Source organism: Trachypithecus francoisi, unplaced genomic scaffold (genome assembly GCF_009764315.1).
Source record: "Trachypithecus francoisi isolate TF-2019V2 unplaced genomic scaffold, Tfra_2.0 Lachesis_group11, whole genome shotgun sequence".
In the NCBI taxonomy this organism is placed as follows: Eukaryota; Metazoa; Chordata; class Mammalia; order Primates; family Cercopithecidae; genus Trachypithecus; species Trachypithecus francoisi.
Window position 1 is genome coordinate 41157304 of NW_022681456.1, and position 16726 is coordinate 41174029.

The window sequence follows — 16726 nt, forward strand, 5'->3', positions numbered from 1 at the left end:
CCCAGCTCAAAGCCATAAACTTGAAATACATCAAGCTCTTTGTTGTTAATTGGCGCTTACCTCACCTGAAGGCCTTTGCCAAGAAGAGCAGAGGGGTTTAATGGGGAAGGAAGAAAGGAAAAAGCCTGAAGTCCTGGAAAACACTCCAAGCCACATGTGATTTTAGCTGGGGGGGCTCTCCACTCCCCAGCATGCTGGCGCAACAAAGTGGCCTATGTGCTCTCTCAGCCCTGGGCTGTTTGTTTGGGGGGCAATGCGCAGACTGGGGTCTGAGTGATAACTGCTTCGTGTAATTACGAAGACAGCTTGAAAACTATGCTCCTCTTTGTTTCAGCCTCCAGATGACGGCTGTCTGACTGCTGTTTGTGCCAGTTTTATTTCAAAGCGCTTTTCTTTCCATATTTCAAAGGTCAGTGTGTTTACTGTGGCCAAAAAGAGCCTGTGTGTAAGAGAAAGAATCCATGTGGCTGAGTTGCTGGAGAACCAGAAGAGGAGTCAGGGAACTGGATTCGAATCCTAGCTCAGCTTCTAGGTAAGTCAGAGAACTAAATGAGTTGATCTCTTCTCCATTAGCATTGAAAGGGGAGGAAGGAAGTAGTACTAGTGGCCTTATTTTAGATTTAAAAAAAAAAAAAAAATGCCGGGCTTGGTGGCTCACTCCTGTAATCCCACCACTTTGGGAGGCCGAGGAGGGTGGATCACAAGGTCAGGAGATCGAGACCATCCTGGCCAACACGTTGAAACCCCGTCTTTACTAAAATCGCAAAAAAAAAAAAAAAAAAAAAAAATTAACCGGGCGTGGTGCCGCGGCACCTGTAGTCCCAGCTCCTGGGAGGCTGAGGCAGGAGAATGGCGCGAACCCGGGAGGCGGAGCTTGTAGTGAGCTGAGATCCGCCACTGCACTCCAGCCTGGGTTCCGTCTCAAAAAAAAAAAAAAAAAAAAAAAAAAAAAAAAAAAAACATAAAACAGAAACAACCTACAAGTGTGGTTTTCGAAGAAGACATGTAGTTAATTCCAGTAAAGAAACACTATCAAACACTCAGCTGAGAAAATGTCCACTTCATCTCCTTGAGATGCAAATATTTTCTCCCTTAGAGAAAGCAGGCTTGATATTTTGGCCACCCTTTGAAATCTTGAGATTGTTTTTGGTGCAGGAATTTTAGCACTGGGAACTAATAGCAAACCCCAAACCCTTTCTCAGGACTCTCAGTTGGCTTTCTGACGCCATTACTTAGAAAAACAAGGCTGGTCAGAGTGAGTTACCTCTCCATATTTAAGACATTAGTGTTTCTATTATGAGTATTTGAAAACAGCATCAGATTTCAATGGTGTAAGCTCCATACCTGTTTCTCTTTTTTATTTTCTAAATTTTTTTTAATTAAGTGGGGTCATTTGATCTCTTATCAGTTGGAGACTTTTTTTTTGTTGTTAATTTTTTCCTTTAACTTTTTTTTTTTTTCTTTCTTTCTCTTGAGACTGGGTCTGGCTCTGTCACTCAGGCTGGAGTGCAGTGGTGCCATCTCGGCTCTCTTTTGCCTCCACCTCCTGAGCTCAAGTCATCCTCCCACCTCAGCCTCCCAACCCACCACACCCAGCTAATTCTTGTATTAATGTTTTTTGTTGAGACAGGGTTTCACCATGTTGCCCAGGCTGTCTCGACCCCCTGAGCTCAAGCAATATGCCCACCATGGTCTCCCAAAGGGCTGGGATTACAGGCGTGAGCCACTGTGCCCGGCCCATACCTATTTCAGATGCTCTTCATGATTCATTTTCTTCTAATATGTGTTTTTCTCATCTATCTTGCTCAATTTTTACAGAATGAGCTCCTGGGAAAAGGAGGTAAATAAGTTTTTGAAGTGTTAGAGAGCCTGCGTTCTGAAGCTACATTTGCCTAGGTTCAGATCTTAATACTGCCACTTTGCTATGTGACCTTGGATAATTTGCTTAACTTCTCTGTGCCTCATAGTTTTCTTGTCTACTAATATAAGTACTTACTTTAGGGTGTTGTGAGGACTAACTGGATTAACACATGTGAAACACATGGAACAGTGTCTGGGACTTCATAAACATTAAAACGTTGAGCTAATTATGAAAAACACTCCTTTCTGAAATGAATTCTGCACTGGGAAAATTCTTCTCTTTTGTGCTACCATTTCTCTTCTTGAATCGATCCACCTACATCTGCAGAAGTGAAAAAGTAAATTTGCAAATACCAAGGGAACAGTGCCTGTGTTGTAAAAGAAAGGAGAAAGTAAAACAGAAAAAAAGGACAAAGGAAATATCTTAAATGTTATTCTCCAATTACTGTGAATTTTCAGCCTCCTACGAAATAACAATACTTTCTGCCTTGAGTTTGCACAAGACAAAAAGAATTTTCACTCTTTGACCAGAAAAAAAGCATGATCATCCTTGGCTGTGACTCCAGAAGGAATGGAGGAAAGCACAGGAAGAGGAACTAAAGTGTGTTGAAGACTTTGTCTATACCCTGAATTTGAATTCATGAGTTGAATATCATTGATTTTATAATCAAATCAAACTTTGATTTTATAATCAAAGAATCAAAGAAAAAAAAGGTTCAGGGAGGTGAGGAGACTTTTCAAGGTTGAGCCAGTCAGTGGCATGGCTGGATTTAAGCCCACTTCTACATGATGCCAAGGCCCCTCATTTTGCCTCCTTCTTACATCCTGTCCTTAGGAGGAACCTGGCTAAGATGGAGTTCTGAGAGGCTCCTGGGAGTGTAGGCTGAACCTAGACTCAAGGTAATCCATTACTACACATGCAGTATTATAGGCAAGATGCTCTTGTATTTGTTCTAAGTCATTTGTATGCCTGTTCAAATGAGAGACTCATAGGAATCTTTGTTTTGAATCATGTAATTTTAGGCATCAAGGAGAGGATGACTTTCAGAAAGTTCATTTCCATTCACTGCTAAAGTTAGAATAGTTAAGTTATACCCACTTTAAAGATGCCTTCTAGCTCTCACTTAAAAAATTATATGTTATCCAAAGTAACTTATGAATAAGGTACTGCCTCAATTTCTTATTGCTGCTATATAAATTAGTTCAGACTTAGTGGCTTAAAACAACACAGATTTATTACGTAAAATTTATGGTTCTGGAGGTCAGAAATCCAGAATGGATCTCCCTGGACTAAAACTAAGATGTCATCAGGGCTGCATTTTTCCTCTAGGCTTTAGGGGAGAATCTATTTTCTTGACTTTCCTAGCATCTAGAGGCTGCCTGCATTGCTGGGCTCATGGCCTCTTCCCATCTTCAAAGTCAGCAATGGCCAGTCAAGGTTTTCTCACATTATACCACTCTGATATTGACTCTTCTGCCTCCCTCTTCTACATTTAAGGAACCCTTGTGATTCCACCCAGAAAATCCACATTAATTTTATTGTAGGTCAGCTGATTAGCATGCTTAATTCCATCTGCAACTTTAATTCTCCTTTGGCGTGTAATATAGTATATCCACAGATTATGGATATGGAAATCCTTGAGGGGCCATTACCCTGCCAACCACAGGTACCTACGTGATGTTGTCAACAGGATGCATTCTTAGTATTTGAGCTCTGCCACATTCTAGTGGCCTAATGTGGACAAATTACTTAACCTCTCTGTGCCTCAGTTTCCTCACATGGGGATAATAGCAATATTTATGGGGTTGTTATGAAGATTAAATGAATGAATACTTTTAGGACACTGCTGGACACTTAAGTCCTAGCTCTTATTATTATCTTTGTGATTATTGTTTTGAAGATGATGTGGACAACCAGGACATAATTTATGTAATTTATGCAGCTAGCTGATACATTGATCTCAAGATAAATTGTTTTGCTATGTGCCAGAGGCAGTTGCTATCTGTGACTTCTCCTTGTCTCCTCTTTCCTTCTATTGGCCAGCAATCTGAAGGCCACTCCCTCTGAGAACTTCTGCCATTGATTCAGCCACTGGAGTGGCCCAGAGAGGACAACAGTCTAAAAGCATGCAAACATGCATCAGAGATGTTATGCTAACAGAAATAACAGTAGCAGTGACATAGGCATTGTCTTTTGATTCATTTGGGAGTTTCAGTCTGAAGAAATGTAGAGGTCAGTATCAGACTAACTTAATGTCAATCCTCTGGTTCAAAGCTTCAACACAGAAATGCTAACATTGTCTCCTCTCTACTACAGGCAGCGTAAGCTTTAGATTGTCACCAAATTGGCTGGAGTTCAAATCCAGGCTCCAGCTATTGATAAATTTGTGTCCTGGTGTAGATTAATGTGGGCAAGCCCTTAAGTATAAGAGAACAAAACATTCCCATAGAGATTTCTTTCTTTTTTTTTTTTTTTTTTGGAGATGAAGTCTCACTCTATCTCCCAGGCTGGAGTGCAATGCCACGATCTCAGCTCACTGCAGCCTCCGCCTCCCGGGTTCAAGCAATTCTCCTGCCTCAGCCTTCTTAGTAGCTGGGATTACAGGCGCACATCACCATGCTTGGCTGAATTCTGTACTTTTAGTAGAGACAGGGGTTTCACCATATTGGCCACGATCTCGAACTCCTGACCTTAGGTGATCCACCCTCCTCAGCCTCCTAAAGTGCTGAGATTACAGGAGTGAGCCACCGCACCTGGCCAAGAGTATTTTTATATGAAGAAGTTCTCTTCTGTCAATGTGAGGGGAGTTAACTCAGGTGGGTTATGAGTCAGTGCCATGTCTAGTCTTACAAACCATTATTTTCTTTAGGGTAAAGCCCATAGGGGGTTACACTTCAGGTTTTTTTTGTTTGTTTGTTTGTTTGTTTTTTTAATTCAGCTGATGGATTCAAAATGCTCCTTGTGAAGTTTTGGGGCTCACCTCAATTGCGACCCGGGTAAGCTGCAGGTTTGATAGACTACTAAAGTTTGGCCAAACCCTATGTAAGCCAGAACCGAGCCCAAACTCTAAGTAAGCTGCAGGGATTCTGCTGTCCCGTCTTTACCCTCCCATAGTCTGATGAAAAGCTCTTCAGATTCAGTCTGAGTCCATTTTCCTCATCTCTAGTTGCGGAACTTCTTCATGGAGATAAAAAGAACTTGGGCACATGAATTCCATCTTGGTCATGACCTTGACACCACCCCTACTCCCTTCTTCACTGCCTTGGAGCAAATGTGGGCCATATGGATAAGAACCTCATAAAGAAGCCCTATTATTTTCCACATCCCTAATTATTTCATTGAATCAACCAGGTTTTCTAAACCTGTTTGTGTGTATTTAGGCATACGGTGTAAGTAATTTGTGAGCATTTACCGAGAAGTCTTATCCAAATTCCTTTTAAGAAAGATGCCAGGACCTCATTCTCAATTCTGTTACTGAAACTGTGATTTTTCCCATTTTAGAGTTGAGATGCTAAAGCTACACAGGAATACGAATTTCACTTTCAATAAAATCACTGGCTGGTAAAACCCAAATTAAAACAGAGCATTGGAAATCAAGCTGCCTTTTTCTATTAGAATTAACAAGAGCTGTTTCATTTTCTAAATCAAAAGTTTTGGAGTCTGAAATCCTATTTGTAGAGAATACTAGGCGTTATGAAAAATGCAGATAGTTGTCATGAGCTGGTCTGTTTTCCAGTGGTTGCCAGGATGCTGTAAGGGCAGGTACACATAATACATTAACATTTTAATCAAAGAGTAAAGAACAAGGAGAACACATGAAATGCTCCAAAGCATTTAGGAAACATAATGCCTCCTCTTGAGACTCAACAGTGACTTCACTGTTAGAAAAAAAAGCTGTTTGTATAATGCACCCCTGTTTTAACTAACGTTTCCTACCTGTATTTCCCTTCTGTCTGTAATTCCCCATCTTAAAATAACTATAACAATAATAATAATGATAACAATAAAAACTTTGTTGGGCTTGGTACCCCTTTTAGTTCCTCTAAAAAGAGGACATTCTAGCGTGGGCTCCGTACAAAACTTTATATGTACGTTTCTAGTGGTATTTTTCTGAGAATTAGGTCCAAAGCTTTCATAAACATGCAAAGAATTTATAACCTCCAGTAGAAATTAAACAAGCCAACAAAACAAATGTGGAGTATATGGCGTCCTCTTAGTTCATCTTTTTTCACTAGCAATTTGTTTCAGCTGGGCTTTGAACAAAGCTAATGAATAGTCAACTCAAGGGTTATATTGACCCTTGAATTGTCATGATCAATTATGTAATTGTAATATAATGTAATTGTAATTGTAATGGTGCTGCCCATTACTTTGTAAAGCGATAGAATCATTCAGATATCCTACTATCCAATTCAATTGAAAACCATTTTCCTCCTTAAAACCATTTGCTGTCCACCATTTCCAAGATTTCTGTCATGACTTTGCCATTCTCTCAGGCAATCTCCCTCCTTAGTTTGTTGTAGAGTCTTTCTTGACCTTTCTGTCTCCTATTTAATTAGCTGGCAATTTTCTTAGTGGAACTTCAGAAGTCTCTTACATACAGTTTTTTCTTTTAGTTGTTAAAACAAAAAGAAAAACTACACTGATGGTTTTTACCACTGGATCACCATTAGGATCACATGAAGAGCTTTTTGTACTGAAGCTTAGACCCTAGACCCAGACAGTTTCGTATAACTGTTCTGGGATAAAGCCTGGACGTCAATTAAAAAAAGAAAAAAATCTCCTGAGGCGGCAGCCAGTGCCGAGGGTCACTTGCCTACCCTACCTTATTCAACTACGTTTTTGCTATGGAAACCTCTAGTTGGCGATCTTGTATCCAATCTTCTTACTCTCCGCTTTATTCCATATGACTTTCCCCTCCCTTAGATTAAGCTCAGCATCTTCATGTCCCCATAATTTCCATTGGTTAAGAAACTCCATTGCCTTCCATTGTAGTAGACTTTAAATTGTTCTGTGGGGCTTTAAGGGTTTCCCAGAATCCCATTGGAACCTTTGACTGGAGGAGGATGAGGAGATAGTCCTCTCAATCATCTCTTCCTTAGTTTTACAACTAGGGCCCTCAAAAATAAAGTGAAATGAGTTTCTTAAAGACCAATAGTAAAGTTAGATTAGAACTCAAATCCCCTTACCCTTGGCCTCTTTTTCTAATTCAGAAAGCTACCTATCCCAGAGCTATACTAGTTGGTGCTGGGCCTTTGCCATTTTTTTCTATTTGCTAGCTCTATCCTGCAGTCTTGGCTTTCTTGCCTGGAACATCTTTGGCAGGTATATCTGTGTCTTCAGGAAAATCAGATGTGACTGAAAGATTTTTCTTGTTCAATTTGTCATGACTTGTTGACGGTGGCCCTAGGAACTGTGGGACCAGTAGCACTAGAGCTTTGATGCCATGCCTGTCAACCTAATAACATTGTGTTTAAGCACAGTGTGTTCCACTTTAGCCCCAAGGTCTGTCTATAACCCTATGTATTAAACAGTTAACTCTAGGACAAGCTCTGTGGGTTGTCCAAATAGCAGCTTATCTGTGATTCACGGAGAACCAAATATCCGACCTGCCCCAAAATATCATACCTACTCACCCTGCATGTTACCTATTCAGGTTTGTGGCTTCTCCTGGTAATAAGGTAATCTTTATTTTTAAAATGAACATGGACTATCTCAAAAGCATAACATTAACTTGTCAGTATTCATTAATACCTTCAAACAAGTTTGATTGATATTTTTTTCTCATCTGATTCAGAGCAAAAGTCCTCAGGGAACAGAACCGGCATGGGTGAAAGTTGATTGATGAGGGTAGGTGTGAAGGGGAGCACAGAAAATAATTTTGAGCTTGGATGCAGTGTTACAGGAGGAACTTGGACACTCACAGGAGACAGCAAAATGGAGAGAGAATGCCAAAGAATCTGAGCTACCTGATTCCCAGTTTTGCCAAATTCAGCACTTTCCCCAGAGTTTTTCTTGGTTAGCTCCCTTTATTTATTGATTTTGCCTTTACTTTGGCAGAAGTGCAAAAATTTGGGAAAGAATAATAGCGTCACTATAACAAACATTTATGGAATACTTACTCTGTGCTAAGTGTTGTTCAAAGCGTCTGATGTGTATCAACTTGTTGTATTAGTCTCCTCAACATGTAGAAATAGATGCCATTATGATATCCATGCCACAGATCATGAAACTGAGGCCCAGATGTTTGAAGAATTTCCCTAAGATCATCCACCAAGTAAATCAAGGAATCAGGATTCCAACCCAAGCAGTCTAGCTCTAAAGCCTGTATTATTTTACCTTATTTTATTTGTTTTATTTATTTATTTATTTATTTATTTATTGTATTCCCTAGATCTCATTGTATTCCCTAGGCTGGTCTTGAACTTCTGAGCTCAAAATATCCTTCTGCTTCGGCCCCTCAAAATGCTGGGATTAAAGCCGGCATTCTTCCAGGCTGGAAGTAGAAGCTCATGCCTGTGATCCCAGCACTTTGGGAGGCCGAGGCAGGTAGATCAGTTAAGCTTAGAAGTTTGAGACCACCCTAGGCAACATGGCGGAAATCCTCTCTTTACAAAAAAAATACTAAAATTAGCCAGGGGTGGTGGCATACACCTGTAGTCCCAACCACTGGGGAGGCTGGGTGGGAGGATTGCTTGAGCCCGGGAGGTTGGGGTTGCAGTGAGCCATGATTGTATCACTGCACTCAAGTCTGGGTGACAGAATAAGGCCTTGTCTCAAAAAAAGAAAAGAAGAAAAGAAAAGAAAAATAAAGGAAGGGGAGAGAAGGAAGGAAGGAAGGAAGAAAGAAAGGAAGGAAGGAAGGAAGGGCGGGCTGTATTCTTAACCTGTCTCATCTGTTGTTTCTCAAATTTACAGCATTTGTAAGTGGTAGGAAGATTCTTCAAATCCAGAGAGTCTGATTCTAGTTCATCCCACTATAATGTCTCGGGAGCTACAATGCGTTTTTCAAATATATTAGACTTTTACATTCATGGTCCAGAAAAAGTTACTTGGTTTAGGATCTTCTTGAAGTTGTAGCAGTCTGATGTCTCGATAACAGTGCTCTATTGGTTTAATATAAAATAGCAATCTGAAGAAGGAAGTTGAGTGTAAACCTCACAAAGTGTTCAGCAAAATCCCTGCCCAGCTGTTAGTGTCCCAAACTGAAACAGAGAATTCAAACAAAATCACTTCTTGTCTCTGTAAAGGTCAGCTAAAATAAAAATGGTTTAATATTTTCCCCTCCTCTATATGACCAAAACATTGCCAGTGTCCAGAGAACATCAAACAAACAAACAAACAAACAAACAAAAAACAAAACCAGAAATCTTGGATATAGGAAATCACTACATGGTCTTTACATGTGTTTTTTAGGTTTTCTAAAGGGCTTTTTGGATATCAAATGAATCTTCCCAGCTTCTAGGAAATAAGCAGATGGCAGGTATCATATTAATTTTAAAATGTGGTTATAATTTGAAGAAAGATCTGCTCAGGTCTTCTCTTTCCCCATCTCCTCCAAAGATGGAACTAATTCTAGTAAGAGGGTCCATTTTGAAGCAGGGGAGAAAAATAAAATGCCTTTTAAGGCCAGTGTTACTGGATGAAGATCAGCTTTCTTTTTTTTTGAGACAGAGTCTTACTCTGTCACCCACGCTGGAGTGCAGTGGCGCAATCTCAGTTCACTGCAACCTCTACCTCCTGGGCTCAAGCAGTTCCGCCTCAGCCTCCCGAATAGCTGGGATTACAGGCACCCACCACCATGCCTGGGTAATTTTTGTATTTTTAGTGGAGACGGGGTTTCACCATGGTGGCCAAGCTGGTCTCGAACTCCTGATTCCCTCTGATCCTCCTGCCTCGGCCTCCCAAAGTGCTGGGATTACAGGTATGAGCCTCCACACCCGGCCCTGAGCTCAGCTTTCTGATGACTTTTTAGGAGCTGAGAGTATGGAGAAGGAATTGCTGAAGAAGGGGGGATGGGATCAAAGGCAAGTTCACACAATGTGTAAGCTATGGAGGCGGGGTGGGGGTGTGGCTCCATCTTAGAAATCCTTTCTTCTTTTCATCTAGTAATTAGCTATTCTCATACCCAAATTAAAGTATTTCTCCCTAACATTCAGTAAATAAATGTGAAACAAACAAAATCCAACAAAAAGATACTGTTGGTTTGTCAGAAAAGGTTCTTTTCTGCTATTCTCCAGTTTTCAGGAGGGAAACGCCTCACCCACTCTCTTAATAGATTTGACCTACCTTTGCTTGAGAACATCTTTCATTTCCATGGAAGCTTTAAAGAAACAGTAACACATCACAGCAAGGGTTCCTAATCTTTTTGTCAAAGAGAAGCTGCTTTTCATTTTCCTTAAAGCTTTAAGGTCAAGAGATGGGGGTGGGGAGTTCCCAGTAGATTATTCCATTCCTCCTGGGGGAACTTATCAACCCCAGGCCACTGACGTGAGCACTGTCAAATCAGGTTTCAAGATCTACCCACATTTGCTGGTTAAGAACTTCCATACAAGAATTCTTCCTTTCAATGAGAAATGGAAAAACTCATTAAAAAAAAAAAAAAAAAAGCAATTGCTTGCTGTTTCACTTTCCCAGAAGATGTTCTGAGCACCAGTTAACCTCATTTGCCATCAGAATCAGCCAAAACAGTGAAAGTGACATAGTTTAGCCTCTGAAAATTCTTTCTTCTTAGCTGGACACCATCCATGTATATTCCCCAAACCAAGTTTCCTGTGAATGCCCTTGTTGCTCTAGGCAGAGTTTCCAGGCTTGCCCTTCCCCATTGAATGGGATGTTCAGCCAGGTTTCTATCCCTTGGAGGGCCACTTTCCTGCTAAGATAAGAATTTGTCTGGAAATAAAGCACTGACTATAGGTGCTCACAATCTCACTATCCACTTACTCTTAAACCAACTCACAATTCTTGAGTTTTCAGAGTAAAAACTATGCTTCCCTTCTGGGTTGGAGGACATGCAGTGTGGAGATGAAAAAATTATTTAATCTATCTACATGGCCATGTTAGGATGGCTCCCTAGGACTGTCCTAGGCAGGACCCTATAGGCAACAGAAATCAACCTTGTAGAGTTGTAGATTTAATAGTTGAAAGAAATTTCAATGGATCATTTGATCCAGTTCAGACATCTTGGGTAGAATGACCCCATTTTACTGAAGACAAAGTAGAGGGCCTGAAAGGTGAAAAGCATATCCAAGGTTATCTGGTCACCTTGTGGAGCTAGAGAAGGCAGGATACTTAGGGCCCTTATCTACTGCCTCCTACTTCATTACACTGCTTTGCAAATGCTTAAAGGACTGTAGGATGCCAATACCTAATGACATTTTCATGCCCATGAGGTGTTTGCAAGGGAGAAAGAGTAGAATACTTCATAATACAATATAGGAGGTCCTATGGTATCAATTCCTTCTGAGGTCTAACTTAATCTGACCCAAACCCAGCTGGGCATGGTGGTTCACGCTTGTAATCTGAGCACTTTGGGAGGCTGAGGCAGGAGGATTGATTGAGCCCAGGAGTTCGTGACCAGCCTGGGCAACATGGTGAAACCCCCATCTCTAAATAAAATAAAAAATAAAAGCCTGACCCAAACTTGAGCAAAGAAATGCCCTGTAAAATATTCAGTATTTATGGATTTATGGACTATTTTAATTAATTATTTTTTTAGAGACAGGGTCTCCCTCTGTTGTCCATGCTGAAGTGCAGTGGCATAATCATAGCTCACTGCAGCCTCCACTCCTGGGCTCAAGTGATCTTCCCATGTCAGCCTCTGGGGTAGCTAAGACTACAGGCATATACCACCATGCTCAGCTAGTTTTTTAATTTTTTGTAAAGTTGGGGTCTTACTGTGTTGCTCAGGCTGGTCTTGAACTCCTGGGCTCAAGTTATCCTCCTGCCTTGGCATCCCAAAGTGTTGGGATTACGGGCATGAGCCATGGCACCCATGAGGATTGATTTAGATGCCTGTCTTCATAACATAGTTCCTTACCCATTTTTGTGAACTTTATTACAAACATTGTCCTCTGCTAATGTCTTCTCTTGTTTTTCTCATGTCTTGCCACCTTAACTCAGTTTTTTGATATTGTTTGGGTCTTTCTTTCATCACAGAATGATTCTTCCAACATCAGATAGTTGGAGCTGGGAGTGGGGGCAAGTGTCAATAATTTGAGCTACTTGGAGGCAGAATCAGGAGAATCACTTAAATCCAGGCATTTGAGAACAGCCTGGGCAACACAGAGAGGCCTATCTCAAAAAACAAAACAAAAAACAAATAAATAAACAAAAGTCATATAGGTAATGCTATTCCCGGATCAACCAGATTCCCAGGGCTTCCGTTTTATATGTTGCTTGTAGATAGACACCCATCAGACATTGAGGAGTGGTGAAATGGTTGGTACAATTGTTATGTCTGTGGTTGTGGTTGTTACTAGCTCCACAGCTATATACAATCTATACAAACTGCTTTTACCATAACTGTAATAAAGATAGGCAGAATTTAGGAAGAGTGAGAGGGGAAAAAAAAAGAAGCAGGTAGTAGGGGTTATTTGTGGAGTTCCTATTTAGTGCGTGTCGATGCAATAACCAAGTACTATCTGGAGCTCTAAATATACAGTGGAAATACAGATTCTGCACTTGACGTATGAATTTTGAATTACTGCAGGCTGAGATACCAAGAATGTTCTGCAGTTGAATAAAAATACCCATTCCCACACAAACAAATGTGGGAAAGGGAACCATATGGAACCTGAGAGAAGATGGTCATATTTTAGAGAACTAAATGAAAGCAAGGAAAGGATAGAAATAGGATTAGGACATAGACATTTTTCTTAACCTCAGTAGCTAACGATTCCCCCAATTGCTTTGTGGAAAGGAGTAGCAGTCCATTTTAGATAATTATCATTATCTAACATTATAAATTTATATTATTCAACATTATTGTGAATTTGGATTTAGAGAGTTATTTATACTGTATTTGATTATCTATTGCCATGTAACTGATTATTCCAAGATTTAGTGACTTAAAACAACAAACTATTATCTCACAGTTGAGAGTCAGAAATCCAGGAGTAACTTAGCTAGGTGGTCATGGGTCAGGGTGTCTCATGAGGTTATAGACAAGCTGTCAGCTGAGGATACATCATCTGATTTGGATGGGCTGGGAAGTCCTGCCTCCAGAAAGCTCACAAGGCAGTTAACTCGAGTCCTCAGTTATTCAGTGGTGTTGTCTGAAAGTCTCAGTTCCTTGTCATGTGGGCATCTCCACAGAACTGCCTGGGTGGCCTCAAGACACGGTAGCTGGTTTCTCTCAGAGTGAGTGGTCCAAGAGAAAAGGAGCAGGGTAGATTTAACATGAAAGCTTAAGCTTCAATCTTTTTTATTTTTTTTGGAGAGGGGGTAATTTTTTATTGCGGTAAATATATATATCATACACACACACACATATATATGTGTATATATAACTTACCATTTTAACCTGTTGTAAGTGTACGATTCAGTGGCATTAAGTACATTCACACTGTTGTGCAACTATCACCACTTCCTATTTCTAGACCCTTTTAATCATCTCAAATACAATTTCTATACCCATTAAACAGCAATAACTCTCCATGCACCAAATCCCCAGCCCCTGGTATCTTCTACTCTACTTCTTGTCTCTATGAATTTGCTTACTCCAGGTACCTTTTTCTTTTTATAAGTGAAATCATACAATATTTGCTCCTTTCTGTCTGGTTTATTTTACTTAGCATGTTTTCAAGACTCATTCATGTTGGCCAGGTATGGTGGCTCATGCCTGTAACCCTAACACTTTGGGAGGCTGAGGCGGGAGGATCACTTGAGTCCAGCAGTTCAAGAACAGCTTGAGCAACATAGTGAGACCCCACTTCTAAAAAAAAAAATTAAAAAAAAAAATTTTCAAGATTCATTCCCGTTGTTGCATGTGTCAGAATTTCATACCTTTTTAAGGCTGAATACTTTTCCATTCCACGTGTATACCACATTTTATTTACCCACAGATGGATTGATAAATAAAATGTGATATATATATGCAGTGAAATAGTATTATGTTGTTTCCATTTTTTCTGCAGTCATTTCTAAGCCTACTATGGAAGTGGCACCCCATCATTTCTACTGTAATCTATTCCCTGGAAACAAGTCACTAAGTCTAGCCCACACTGAAGGGATGGGGTAGGACAGAGGTACCAAAGAATTTGTGGGCATATCTCTAAAATGATAGCAGATACCTAAGTTAATTTTAGTATTTGCACAAAATTCTTTTCAGAACGTGGACTCAGTCATTATTAATTCTCTTGGTGAATTTATAAAATCCTGAGTTTAAGAATCTTTCAGCTGGGCATGATGGCTCATGCTTATAATCCCAGCATTTTGGGAGGCTGAGGTGGGTGGATTGGTTGCGCCCAGGAGTTCAAGACCAGCCTGGGTAACATGGTAAAACCATGTCTTTACTAAATATTAAAAAGTTAACCGGGTGTGGTGGCATGCGCCTGTCATTCCAGCTACTTGGGAGGCTGAGGTTGGAGGATGGCTCGAGCCCAGGAGGCAGAGGTTACAGTGAACCAGGATCATGCCACTGTATTCCTGCCTAGGTGTCAAAGCCAGAGCCTGTCTCAAATAAAATAAAATAAAAAGAGTCTTTCCAGGGACTATACCTGAAGTAACCCCTACCACAGTATAGTGCTGAAAATGGGCAAAACAGAAACATGACATGACTTATAAATATTACCCTAACAAGGCTTATTTTGGTACGCAGGCATTGTAGATACAAACCTGATTTATACTCTGCTCTTAGGCCTGGGTTTCCTAGCAGCAGGAGTGAGAATAGACCTGCCTCGTGTGTTATTCTCCTGCATGTAGTGGGTGCTATTTCAGTAGTGGTAGTGGCTGTGGCATATGTATTTAAAGCATATTCAGTTATTCCTGCTGGAGTCTGTCTTTATATGGAGTTGACAGAAGGCTTAGTCTGTAATGACAAAAATAACAACAAAAAAGAATAATCCCCCAAATGATTATCCTTTTTATTAATTCCGTCACCATTCTTATTTCTTTCTTTCCAGATTAGGACCACAAAGCTAAACCCTTTTGCCTTTTTAATTTATTACACTAGTTCAATTTTCTATTTTGGGATGAATGTAAGGGATTTGGAAGTGGTTTGTGAAGATGAAGGCAGGAAGTATGAAAAAAAAAGCAAAACTATTACTTCATGCCAGTTACATCAGGAAATAGTGAAGGTGCCTTCCTCTGGCATTTCTGCCCACTTTTCTTCATTACTATAATGGCGGCTGCTCTCCTCATTACCAGCATATTTCTCTTCATTACCAGTGTGGTGATAGGGGGATGATGAGTGCTATTTACAACCAGCATTCTGTGAAAGGTCCAGCAGATGAATAATAACTGTTTGCACAGATATGCGGAGGCCAAAAAAGGCAAATGGTTAAAGTGAGGCTGTTGTGTTTCAGAAAGGCAGGGAGGCAATTTCCTGTGAAGAGAGAGGGGGCTCATATTCCTCAGTGAAGGGATGGAAGGGACTGCCTTACAGAGCTGGGCTGGAACAGTCCAGGCACTTGAGTGTGTTCTCATAAGAACTGGCCAGAAAACAGTGATGTATTTAACCTTTAAATGTGTGTATATCCATCAATACAGACCCATCCTGTTGGTTATGTTTCTGGAGAATCCTAATGCAGGTAGATGGATGGATGGATGGATAGATGGATGGATGGATGGATATATAGATAGATTGATAGATAGACGGATACACACATACATATGTAGACACACAGATGGATAGATGATGGTTTTTATCTATCTGTATGGAGAGAGAGAGAGAGATTTATTTTAAGGAATTGGCTCACATGGTTGTGAAGGCTTGGCAAGTCCACAATCTGATAGGGGAGGCCAGCAGGCTAGAGACTCAGGGAAGAGTTGCACTTGGAATCCAAAGGCTGTGTACTGACAGAATTCCTTCTTACTTGATGGAGATCAGTCTTTGTTCTATTCAACCCTTCGACTGATTGAGTGAGGCACACCCACATTATAAAGTTTAATAAGCTGTTCTCAAAGTCTACCATTTTAGATTTTAATCTCATCCAAAAAGCACCTTCCTAAAGACATTCAGAATGGTGTTTCATTATTCTGAGCACTATGGTATAGTCAAATTGACATGTAAATTTAAAAGTCACACTATTTATCTGTCTATCAATCTATCATCTATCTGTAATCTAGACTAACAAGGTATAAATAACTTGCAAACCACACATAAAGATGCTAAATTGGATTCTTACCTAATGACAAGTCTTTGAACTGGGCTGTTGGGATTCTTTGTAGGGTGTGGCCAGTGGCAGCTAGCCAGGAGTGGAGCATTGCGTTTCATCAGGCATGCTTTCAGATGCTTGAATTGTGGGCAATAATGACTCCAAGGGCAGAAGAGGGTCTGTAAGTGGGTTTGGAGGAGAGGCACAGTGTAGATACGATTGGAAAGTGAGGTGAATTATTTATTAAAGGGCACTGTTCAGTTTCACTATCTAATTGCTACTATTGCTTTTTCTCGCTAGCAATGGCTCTCACACTTGGCCCACAGCTCCCCTGCTCAACTCAAGAAGGTGTTGAAATAGGCTGCAGAAGTTCCCAGCCAGGCAAGTAGAAGCAGGCCAGCTTCCCAGAGATGGGCTTACGGGTGGAACTCTAGTTAACCCCTGCGGGCCTGGAGCATTTGGGAAAGAGGCCCTGAGAAAAGATTTCCACTAAAAGGGCACTGTCATTTGCCGTACTCTGAGGGTGTGTGCAGCCTGTTAAGAATGA

General features: G+C 40.6%; 1 long non-coding RNA gene across 1 annotated transcript in view; it reads left to right on the forward strand.

Annotated features, from left to right (window-relative positions):
* Positions 1–392: 392 nt before the first annotated feature.
* LOC117090993 overlaps positions 393–16726 on the forward strand; it is a 48307-nt gene continuing 31973 nt past the window's right edge. The window contains exon 1 of the long non-coding RNA XR_004440197.1: positions 393–532. This is a non-coding gene — a long non-coding RNA (uncharacterized LOC117090993). The remainder of the gene's footprint in view (positions 533–16726) is intronic.